The sequence below is a fragment of the Mizuhopecten yessoensis genome, unplaced genomic scaffold, assembly GCF_002113885.1.
Source record: "Mizuhopecten yessoensis strain PY_sf001 unplaced genomic scaffold, ASM211388v2 scaffold10649, whole genome shotgun sequence".
Classification (NCBI taxonomy): Eukaryota; Metazoa; Mollusca; class Bivalvia; order Pectinida; family Pectinidae; genus Mizuhopecten; species Mizuhopecten yessoensis.
This window is the reverse complement of record NW_018408652.1, coordinates 262,763-275,151: the sequence shown is the minus strand read 5'-3', so window position 1 is coordinate 275,151 and position 12,389 is coordinate 262,763.

The window sequence follows — 12,389 nt, the reverse complement described above, 5'->3', positions numbered from 1 at the left end:
CACAGATCTTACAATACACTTCACAGCACAGATCTTACAATACACTACACAGCACAGATCTTACAATACACTACACAGCACAGATCTTACAATACACAGCACAGCAAAGATCTGATATAACATTACACAACACAGATCTTACAATACACTACACAACACAGATCTTACAATACACAGCACAGCAAAGATCTGATATTACATTACACAACACAGATCTTACAATTCACTACACAGTACAGATCTTACAATACATTACACAGCCCATATTTGACATTACGTTTTGCATTGGAGACATTCAATCAATGGTGCAAAATCTTTTTTTTTTTATAAAGTGAATGCCAAAGAGTGACGTCAGTGCTTGAACAATCACCTTAAAAAAAAAAGTTCTTTAGTTTGTTATATTTTTTGGTTTTATTATTTGATGTCAAAATGTAATAGTAATTGTTTAATTCAATTTGATTTATAGGTTGTACACAAAAAACGTTTTTAATTGATTTAAGAAACAAGTTAGAGGGTATGTAGAAAAAGTGTTTGTCATTATATAGGTTAGTCTTTTTTTAATCTGATAAAAGGATTGAAATGAATTTAAAAATATAGATTATATGTATGTAATGATTATTGCTGTTATGTAAGGTTATTCTGAAAAGGGACCCAGGTCATTTTTTCCCCACCAACACCTTCTTTAGCTACCTTTTTTCAGCCAACCATTATCAGATGGTGGGCCATTCAATTCACCCTTGGTCTGTCGTTAATCCGTCCAACCATCATTCGTCCGTCATCCTGTCTATTAGTCCTGAAACAATTATTGTTAGCGCTATTTCTAAGAAAGAATTTGAGGGATGTTTCTCAAATTTCAGATGAAGGTTCCCCATGTCCCTTGTTATGCATAACAACAAATCGGGAATTCACGATGGCACACAGGCAGCCATATCTGTCTCAAATTCCATGTAAAGATTCCCCAAGGTCTCAAATTAGGCATATAGCAGTCATCTTGGATTTTGACAGTTATGTTAAACGTTATCTTTATTTCTCAGAAAGTAACAGAATAATCTTACTTAAATGTGGTATGCAGGTTTCCATTGGTCTATAACTGTGCATGTTTATTTTTGAGACTGATTGGAAAAACAAAATGGACAACAGGTGGCCATCTTGGAGTTTGATAGTCAAATTTTGTTATTTCTATTCTTCAGAAAGTACTGCAGGTATCTTTCTCAAATTATATATGTATGTTCTCTTGCACATTGTTAGTATTGTTAGGTTCGCCTGAGCTTTGCTCAAGTAACCTATTCTAATTGCTTTCCGTCCGTTGTCGGTCATGGGTTAACTTTTTACATTTTCAACTTCTTCTCAAGAACCAGTGGATGGATTTTTCAAACTTGGTCAGAATCATCCTTGGTAGATGAGGCTGTAAAATTGGGATTCCTACCCCAACCCCTGGGGTCACGGTGGGGCCCCAAAGGGAAAATTAACCAATATTTTTAAAATCGTCTTCTGCAGACTCAGAGGTACTACATTCAATTTCAGTGCATAAAAAGAAAGATCATTAGGGGCTTTATTAAAGTTGTACATTTCAGGACCCCCGAGCTATCCGTTCTCCCTTGGGGAGGGGGTAAAGTTTACTATAGTTTATATAGGGAAATAACACTTTTGGGTATATTTTATCCATTTTCAGCAGAAAATTACTCACACTTAGTCAGAATCATCTTTGGTGAATGAGGGTATTACATTGTAAAATTAGGACTCCTGCCCTATCCCCAGGGGCTAGGGTGGGGCCCCAAATGGAACATTTACCAATATTTTCAAATTCTTATCCTTTGATGACATGACAAGCATTGTATTTCACTTAGTTTGCATGCTGATTTCCACATCGCATCTAAACAGTACCTATGATATAACTCAGGTGACCGCTAAGGACCTTGGGCCTCTTGTTCATTTAGTTTTGCGATTCTTACGCAATAACATTTGCCATACTGTCAAATAACATATGATGTGACAAGGTATAAGTTAATGTACAAGATTCCCGTTTGGGATTTCCAACAGTGGACTGGGTACTAGTTCCTGTAAGGAAAATGAAGACAAAAGAAGGTAAAAAAACATTTTTGTAGATCTGATAAAGATCCCTTGGTGGTGGATAAAAAGATCCTTCTAGTTTACATACTATTTGTTTGTACCAGTAGTTCTGTTAGATTAGGAAAAGATTGTTTTTGCTGCATTTTATATTTTAACAAATGTAAATTTCTTAGTGTTAGTTCAAAGCTTTGTTCTTGCATTTCATTAGTGGAATACTTGTTGTTGCTGCATTTATCATTATTATTCTTACTTCCACCATTGTTAGCTCACCTGGTCTGGAGGGCTGCCACCCCAACATCAGATAAAAACGGATGTTAATGACTTTTTTGTAGCTAGATGTGATTTATCAGCAAGTTATGTTTTTTAAGTTACATTTAATGCATGGAAGGGATCAATGTAAGTAAACGAGAATGAATACAGGTAGGGTGGCTCATTAGTACCTGTAGGGTGGCTCATTAGTACCTGTCTGGCATAATAGTTAGTATTAATGGAAACTGCTTTAGTAAGAGCGAGTATGATGAATGAGCTACGAAAGGATAATGTACCAACTTTTTCTTGTAGTTTACTAGAATCAAGCCAAATATTGAAACAATTCTTCTGTATTAAATTAAAATATCTTTCTCAACAACAATAAGTAAAGGGTGTTAGTTACCTAGTAAATGATACAAACTTTTAATTCTATAAAATGAAAAAGAACAAAAGCTCATTCACTGAATAGCCAATATATAGGTGCCTTATATTTTACTGCTTTTTTGTCACCTTTACAAAATTTACATTGTATTTTATATAAGTTATTCTATTAAACACCTGCTTTTCAAATGTATCTGATCATATAGTGCTTGAGTGATAAATAAATGAGATGTAATAAATCAATTGACTTTTTCTGTTGTTTTTAGCTCACCTGGTCCGAAGGACCATGGTGAGCTTATGCCAAACCGCAGCGTCCGTCGTCCGTCCGTCAGCTTTTCCTTTAAAACGCTACTAGTCATGAACGACTGAGCAGATTTTGACCAAATTTGGTCAAAAGCATCCTTGGGGAAAGGGGAACAAGTGTTGTATAAATGGTGGGTCTGGCCCCCCTTGGGGCTGAGGGGCGGGGCCCAATAGGGGAAATATAGCAAAATTCTTTAAAATCCTTCTTCTTCTGTAGGAATGAAAGGATTTGTTCCATATTTGGTCTGAAGCATTCTTGGGTGAAGGGGAACCAATTTTGTATAAACCGTAGCTCTGGGGGCTGAGGGGCGGGGCCAAACAGGGGAAATATAACAAATTCTTTAAAATCCTTCTTCTTCTGTAGTAATGAAAGGATTTGTTCCATATTTGGTCTAAAGCATCCTTGGGAAAAGGGGAACCAATCTTGTATAAACCATTGGTATGGCCCCCCAGGGGCCTGAGGGAAGGGGCCAAATACGGGAAACATAGCAAATTATTCTTTAAAATCCTTCTTCTTCCGTAGGAATAAAAGGAGTTGGTCCATATTTAGTGTGGAGCATCCTTGGGTAAAGGGGAACCAATTTTGTATAAATGGTGGGTGTGGCCTCCCATGGGGCTGAGGGGCGGGGCCCATTAGTGGAAATATAGCAAATTCTTTAAAATCCTTCTTATTCTGTAGGAATGAAAGGAATTGTTCCATGTTTGGTCTGAAGCATCCTTGGGTGAAGGGAAACCAATTTTTTATAAACTCTGGGTCTAATCCCCGCAGGGTCCTGAGGGGCGGGGCCAAATAGGGGAAACATAGCAAATTATTCTTTAAAATCCTTCTTCTTCCGTAGGAATAAAAGGATTTGTTCCATATTTGGTCTGAAGCATCCTTGGGTGAAGGGCAACGAATTTTGTATAAACTGTGGGTGTGGTCCCCTGGGGGCTGAGGGGCGGGGCCCAATAGGGGAAATATAGCAAATTCTTTAAAATCCTTCTTCTTCTGTAGGAATAAAGTATTTGTTCCATATTTGGTCTGAAGCAACCTTGGGTGTAGGGGAACCAATTGTGTATAAACCGTGGGTGTGGCTCCCCAGGGGCCTGAGGGGCGGGGCCCAAGAGGGGAAACATAGCAAATTATTCTTTAAAATCCTTCTACCATAAAGATTAAGGAATTTTATCCTAATTTAGTCTGGAGCATCAATGGGCCAAGGGGACTCAATTTTGTATAAGCAGTGGGTGTGGTCTCCCAAGGGGCAGAAGGGCGGGGCTCAAGAGGAGAAATAGAGGTAAAACCTTTGAAACCCTTCTTCGACCATCGGGATTATGGGATTTTATCCTTATTTAGTCTGGAGCATCCTTGGGTCAAGGGGACTCAATTTTATATAATTGGTGGGTATGACCCCCCTAGGGCTGGGGCTCTGTCTGAAGTTTGTTCTCACCTTATCTCAAGTACTGTATGGATCTTTCTGAAATTTCATATGTACTTACAGCACCTACTTCATACCAATTATTTTTAACATATTCAGGTGAGCGATACAGGCCCTCTGGGCCTCTTGTTTAGCTCACCTGTCCGAAAGGCAAGGGAGCTTATGCCATGGCGTGGCGTCCGTCATTCGTCGTCCGACCGACGTCAAGATGTTACTTTAGACAACTTCTTCTTAATAACCAAAAGGCCTATGGTGATGATATTTGGCCTGAAGCAAACTGGGATGAAGGGCTACCAAGATTATTTGAACGAATGACCTTGACTCATATTCAAGGTCACAGGGATCAAATATGTTTAAAACCTTTCAACAACTTCTTCTCAATAACCAAAAGGCCTAGGATGATGATGTTTTGTCGGTAGCATGCTGGGATGAAGGGCTACCAAGTTTGTTCAAATGGATGACCTTGACTTATATTCAAGGTCACAGGTGTCTAATTTGTTTAAAACTTTTAAAATAACTTCTTCTGAATAATAAAGAGGCCTTAGGTGATGATATTTGGCCAGTAACATGCTGGTATGAAGGGCTACTAAGTTTCTTCAAATGAATGACCTTGACTTATATTCAAGGTCACTGGGGTCAAATATGTTTAAAATCTTTAAACAACTTGTGAATAACCAAGAGGCCTAGGGTGATGATATTTGGCCATTAACATGCTGTGATGAAGGGCTACCAAGTCTGTTCAAATGAATAACCTTGACTCATATTCAAGGTCACAGGGATCAAATATGTTTAAAACCTTTCAACAAAATCTACTCAATAACCAAAAGGCCTAGGGCGATGCGTTGGAGGCCTCGGGCATGGCAGAAGGTTCCTCTCTGCACCAGATGGCGGAGGGTATGGCTGGGAGGCTGTTACAGAGTAAGAGTATAAGCACAAACTCAAAGAATTATGGCGCGTTCAGAAGGTGGGAGCAGTTTATTTCGGCTCATGTTTTTTCAGCCCTTCCTGCATCACCGATTCGTGTAGCGGTGTATTTGAACTATTTGTTAGATAACGGATCCACATTTTCTTCAGTGTCATCAGTGACATACGCCATCAAATGGGCGCAAAGTATCAACGGTCACCCGGACCCTACAACTAATTCATTCATTCGGAGCTTGGTGGAAACATCCAAACGTGTAGCCAGTGACATGCTGATTAATTTGCGTGGGACATATTCTAAATCAAACGACTTGTTGATAGTACGAGATTTGTCAATGATTTTAATTTGTTTACTTAACGTTAGTCATTAGGAAGAGCAAAACAGAACAGTATCGTTTCCGCCACGAGGTAGTGATAAGCAAGGACATCACGGTCGCTTGCCCATATTCGATGTTATTAAGGTACATAGAATCGGCAGAAATTAGTCTGGAATCGGAAGATTTTTTGTTTAAACAAGTTTTAAAATCGCTACGGGAAAACATGCCAGCTTATTAACAAAAACAAAGTACTCAGCTACACAGGAGCTAAGGAGGCAATGCTCAAAAAAATGAGGTTGGTCTCCGGTGAAGCTAAGTTGGGCTTGCATTCGCTTTGAGCGGGAGGGGCGACGACAGCCGCTAATAACGGAGTCGATGACCAATGTTTTAAGAGGCATGGTCGCTGGAAAAGCGAGTTCAGTAAAGACGGTTACGTTGCAGATTCGCTTGAGAAACGTTTAGCTGTAACGAAAAATTTAGGTTTGTAAAATTTGGCATTTGAAACTTTCTCTACCTTCACGACAGGCTGGTCGGGCAAATGTGATTTGCTCGTTGTGTTGTTTGTTTTGAATATGTAGTGAAGAGAAGACTTAAATATTCCTGCGGTTCGGAGTATAGAGGGAATCTCATTCTACCAGTGCGGTCACACATTTTTTTTTTAACATCGTAGTTACAGTTTATATCCGTCCCGTTTGATAGGTTACACGTTTTTTGGATTGGCGAAAATTTAGGGCGCGCTTTACAATAAGGTTTTCGTAGGTAGTGGGGGGTGTTTTTGTGGGTGTATGGTAGTTGTTTTTATGTCGCTTTGTGCGTTCGCCTTTTGGTGGGTTTTTTCCGTTACTGGTTCTGTGCCGCCCCGGAGATGTAAATCGCAATGAAAATAATTGCTATTCCAGAAAGAAATTATTTTTTTGCCGTTTGGACGCAGGTTTGCAGGTGCTATATCCGGTTTTTAGCTCACCTGGTCCGAAGGACCATGGTGAGCTTATGCCATACCGCAACGTCCGTCGTCCGTCCGTCCGTCAGCTTTTCCTTTAAAACGCTACTTGTCATGAACGACTGAGCAGATTTTGACCAAATTTGGTCAAAAGCATCCTTGGAGGAAGGGGAACAAGTTTTATATAAATGGTGGGTCTGGCCCCCCTGGGGGCAGAGGGGCGGGGCCCAATAGGGGAAATATAGCAAATTCTTTAAAATCCTTCTTCTTCTGTAGGAATGAAAGGATTTGTTCCATATTTGGTCTGAAGCATCCTTGGGAAAAGGGGAACAAATTTTGTATAAACCATGGGTCGGGCCCCCCTTGGGGTTGAGGGGCGGGGCCCAATAGGGTAAATATAGCAAATTCTTTAAAATCCTTCTTCTTCTGTAGGAATGAAAGGATTTGTTCCATATTTGGTCTGAGGCATCCTTGGGTGAAGGGGAACCAATTTTGTATAAACAGTGGGCCTGGCCCCCCTGGGGGCTGAGGGGTGGGGCCTAATAGTGGAAATATAGCAAATTGTTTAAAATCCTTCTCCTTCTGTAGGAATGAGGGGATTTTGTCCATATTTGGTCTGAAGCATCCTTAGGTAAAGGGGAACCAGTTTTGTATAAACCGTGGGTCTGGCCCCTGGGGGGCCTGAGAGGAGGGGCCCAATAGGGGAAACATAGCAGATTATTCTTTAAAATCATTCTTCTGTAAGAATTGGTCCATATTTGGTGTGGAGCATCCTTGGTAAAGGGGAACCAATTTTGTATAAACGGTGGGTGTTGCCCCTCTGGGACCTGAGGGGCGGGGCCCAATAGGGGAAATATAGGTTAAACCTTTATAATCCCACTTCTACCATAGGGATTAAGGGATATTTTCCTAATTTAGTCTGGAACATCCTCAGGCAAAAGGGACTCAATTTCGTATAAACAGCGAGTGTGGCCCCCCTGTGGGCAGAAGGGAGGGGCCCAATAGGGGAAACAGCAAATTCTTCAAAATCCTTCTTCTTCTGTAGGAATGACAGGATTTTGTCCAAATTTGGAATGAAGCAGCCTTGGGTGAAGGGGAAACAATATTGTATAAGCAGTGGGTGTGGACTCCCAGGGGGCAGAAGGGCGGGGCTCAATTGGAGAAATAGAGGTAAAATCTTTGAAACCCATCGGGATTATGGGATTTTATCCTTATTTAGTCTGGAGCATCAATGGACCAAGAGGACTCGATTTTGTATAATTGGTGGGTATGACCCCCCTAGGTTGCATAGGGGTGGGGCTCTGTTTGAAGTTTGTTCTCGCTATATCTCAAGTACTGGTTGGATCTTTCTGAAATTTTATATGTATTTACAGCACCTACTTCATACCAATTATTTTAAACATATTCAGGTGAGCGATACAGGCCCTCTGGGCCTCTTGTTCCTGAGTGGCGTGCGGAGCTTCTGTACAAGCTCATATACATATTGATTATTTTGTTTGCAAAATTAAACGCTGACTGCACTATCTTCACGACAGGCTGGTCGGGCAAATGTGATTTGTTCGTTGTGTTGTTTGTTTCGAATATGTAGTAAAGAGAAGATGCCTATTATTCTACGATCAAAACCCAGACTCATGATCACCTAGTAGCCAACATAAAAATCTTACCTGTATACTATTAAACTGCTTAATGTTGGAGAAAAAAGACTGGCTTCTGATTGATGAAAATTTCGTTCAATTGCGATCATACTTTATTAAAATGTGTATTGAGCCCCTGCAAACTGTTGTGTAACCTCTTTTGTCCGCTGATGTCGCCAGACTTATGATAGGTCGGAATTAAAACATTTAGAGGAGTTACATCCCTTACGCTTTCTACAAATAGAACTAAAGCCAGTCAGAAGCCACAATGGCCTTCTTAGGGAAATTTAAAGTAAAATGCACACCTACATGTACACATGCCCATCAATTCTTATGAAAAGTCAGTCAATTGTGTTAGTCAAACCAGATACGTATATACACCTCTGGTCACACCTATTTAGAGTTTGCCTTAGCATTCTTGTCGCCATCTCGAAATGCAATGTATCAAAAATAGAACAAAAGGTACAGGCTGATATGTTACGCCATTCAGACGTAGCTATAGGCTGATATGTTACGCCATTCAGACGTAGGCTGATATGTTACGCCATTCAGACGAAGGCTGATATGTCACGCCATTCAGACGTAGGCTGATATGTTTCGCCATTCATTCAGACGTAGGCTGATATGTTACGCCATTCAGACGTAGGCTGATATGTTACGCCATTCAGACGTAGGCTGATATGTTACGCCATTCAGACGTAGGCTGATATGTTACGCCATTCAGACGTAGGCTGATATGTTACGCCATTCAGACGTAGGCTGATATGTTACGCCATTCAGACGTAGGCTGATATGTTACGCCATTCAGACGTAGGCTGATATGTTACGCCATTCAGACGTAGGCTGATATGTTACGCCATTCAGACGTAGGCTGATATGTTACGCCATTCAGACGTAGGCTGATATGTTACGCCATTCAGACGTAGGCTGATATGTTACGCCATTCAGACGTAGGCTGATATGTTACGCCATTCAGACGTAGGCTGATATGTTACGCCATTCAGACGTAGGCTGATATGTTACGCCATTCAGACGTAGGCTGATATGTTACGCCATTCAGACGTAGGCTGATATGTTACGCCATTCAGACGTAGGCTGATATGTTACGCCATTCAGACGTAGGCTGATATGTTACGCCATTCAGACGTAGGCTGATATGTTACGCCATTCAGACGTAGGCTGATATGTTACGCCATTCAGACGTAGGCTGATATGTTACGCCATTCAGACGTAGGCTGATATGTTACGCCATTCAGACGTAGGCTGATATGTTACGCCATTCAGACGTAGGCTGATATGTTACGCCATTCAGACGTAGGCTGATATGTTACGCCATTCAGACGTAGGCTGATATGTTACGCCATTCAGACGTAGGCTGATATGTTACGCCATTCAGACGTAGGCTGATATGTTACGCCATTCAGACGTAGGCTGATATGTTACGCCATTCAGACGTAGGCTGATATGTTACGCCATTCAGACGTAGGCTGATATGTTACGCCATTCAGACGTAGGCTGATATGTTACGCCATTCAGACGTAGGCTGATATGTCACGCCATTCAGACGTAGGCTGATATGTCACGCCATTCAGACGTAGGCTGATATGTTACGCCATTCAGACGTAGACTGCTGATATGTTAAGATAATCTGAGGCTGCCGACAGCATATATTTGATATCAATTGAAGGTCTAATGTGAATGTTATGAACGTGATGTTAAGGAGCGAAGACCATGTTGTAGATTGTTTAGTTCTTTCTTTGTATCCAAATGTTCATGATTGCATGTGTTTGAGATAAAGGCAACCATATTGGATTTTGACAATTCAAATTTGATATCGAGTGTTATCGAGTTTTCTCAGGAAGGACGTGAGAGATCTTTCTCAGATTTCAAACGTAGGTCCGTCCCCCTTGGTTCTTAGTTGCACATATTTCGTTTTGAGTCTGATCAGAAGAAAAAATGTCCACCAGCCCTCTTTGGGTTTGATAGTTCATATTTGTTTTCGCTATTTACTAAAATATACATGACATACCCTTCTCAAATTTAATATGTAGGTTTACCATTGGTCCTTCAAAGTTTTGTACAGTTAATTTTGGGACTCGTCAAATAAACAATATTGCTGCCAAATTGCCATCTTAAAATTTAAAATTTGAATTTTGTTGTCATAATTTCCCATATTGTACTGGAGGAAATCTCTTGAAATTTCTTTCCGTCCTCCTTGAGTTGGATCTTATAAGTCATTCTGGTTTCATGTCCAGTTTTATCAGATAAAACAAAGTTGGTTACCAAGTAGACATCGTGTTTTGACTGTTAAAGGTTGTAATCGCAAGTTCTCAGAGACTAAATAACGACTCTTCCCCAAATTACATCAGTATTTTGCCTAGTTTAAGGGAAGTTTATATATATAGTGTGAGTCTAACATGCGATATAAGGACATCACACTATAAAATCTAAGATTAAATAAAATAATATAGCGATTGAATTACGTTGACAATATTTGATTGACAGCAGATCTATTTCTTTTTTTTTATCTAAATGAGTGCTAACTTGTAGACTAACACTTGACTCCTATGTTGTCACTATGACGTCAATGGATGACGGGTCACTGTTAATATCGATAGTCTCAACGCTGTGTTTATATCACTACTCCTAACAGTGTTACAATATAATCGCTAACATACCCACACTGTCACACCCAGTTGTTTCACTATTCCATTAGACTTTATCTTATCTTTAGTCCCAGATCTGTTAAACATTGTTAGCTCATTAGTTTACACTGTTACTACTTAGTGAAATCTCCCTAGTCCCTGTTATATATAGTGTACCTATGTGGGACAAACGGACATTTGTTGTGGAGCCTTTAAATTAATACATGTGTGTCGATATTTATTGTGTAATGTGATTATGATTTAGGCAATAAGATGAAGGCTATTTAAATTAATACATGTGTGTCGATATTTATTGTGTAATGTGATTATGATTTAGGCAATAAGATAAAGTCTATTTAAATTCATAGTCAAAGTAAACTATTTTTCAAAGATAGTAACGACACAATGCAACAATAATCGTGTGGCATATCACTTGATTGTAAGACCTGATGATCCGACCATTATATATATCAACAAACGCATATTTTGGCAAGGTATGCCTGTTAGATACCATCTACATGGCCGTGTTCAGCTCTCGACTTGTGTACTGGCGTTTTAAGGTTGTTCAGCTCTCGACTTGTTTTCTGGCGTTTTAAGGTTGTTCAGCTCTCGACTTGTTTTCTGGCGTTTTAAGGTTGTTCAGTTGTTCAGCTCTCGACTTGTGTACTGGAGTTTTAAGGTTGTTCATCTCTCGACTTGTGTACTGGCGTTTTAATGTTGTTCAGCTCTGGACTTGTGTACTGGCGTTTTAAGGCTGTTCAGCTTTCGACTTGTTTTCTGGCGTTTTAAGGTTGTTCAGCTTTCGACTTGTGTACTGGCGTTTTAAGGTAGTTCAGCTCTCGACTTGTGTACTGGCGTTTTAAGGTTGCTCAGCTCTCGAATTGTGTACTGGCGTTTTAAGGTTGTTTAGCTCTCGACTTGTGTACTGGCGTTTTAAGGTTGTTCAGCTCTCGACTTGTGTACTGGCGTTTTAAGGTTGTTCAGCTCTCGACTTGCGTATTGGCGTTTTAAGGTAGTTCAGCTCTCGACTTGTGTACTGGCGTTTTAAGGTTGTTCAGCTCTCGACTTGTGTACTGGCGTTTTAAGGTTGTTCAGCTCTCGACTTCTGTACTGGCGTTTTAAGCATTAACATGATTCCCACTACAAGATTAACTATACATTCACAGAGTTCCACAATAGGACTTAGAGACTAGAAAAGATATTGCTAGTATATGGCTGTGTTTAAAACAGGAATTACAAGAGTGAGGACGTTCATAATATACATTTATATATAGATAGACTAAATCTTTTGAGCCCTACCACCCCCTAAAATGGCCTCGTCATTACCACCCCCTAAAATGGCCTCGTCATTTTGATAAGAATTGTCTAATGTTTAAAAGAAAAATACCCAATAGAGTAGGAACATAAGTAGCTCTTGAAAAAATGTTATCGTTATGCTAATATATATATATATCTGACAAGGACATATGTTAATGCTTCCAGTACGAATACGGGGTTTAAATACCAAACAACGA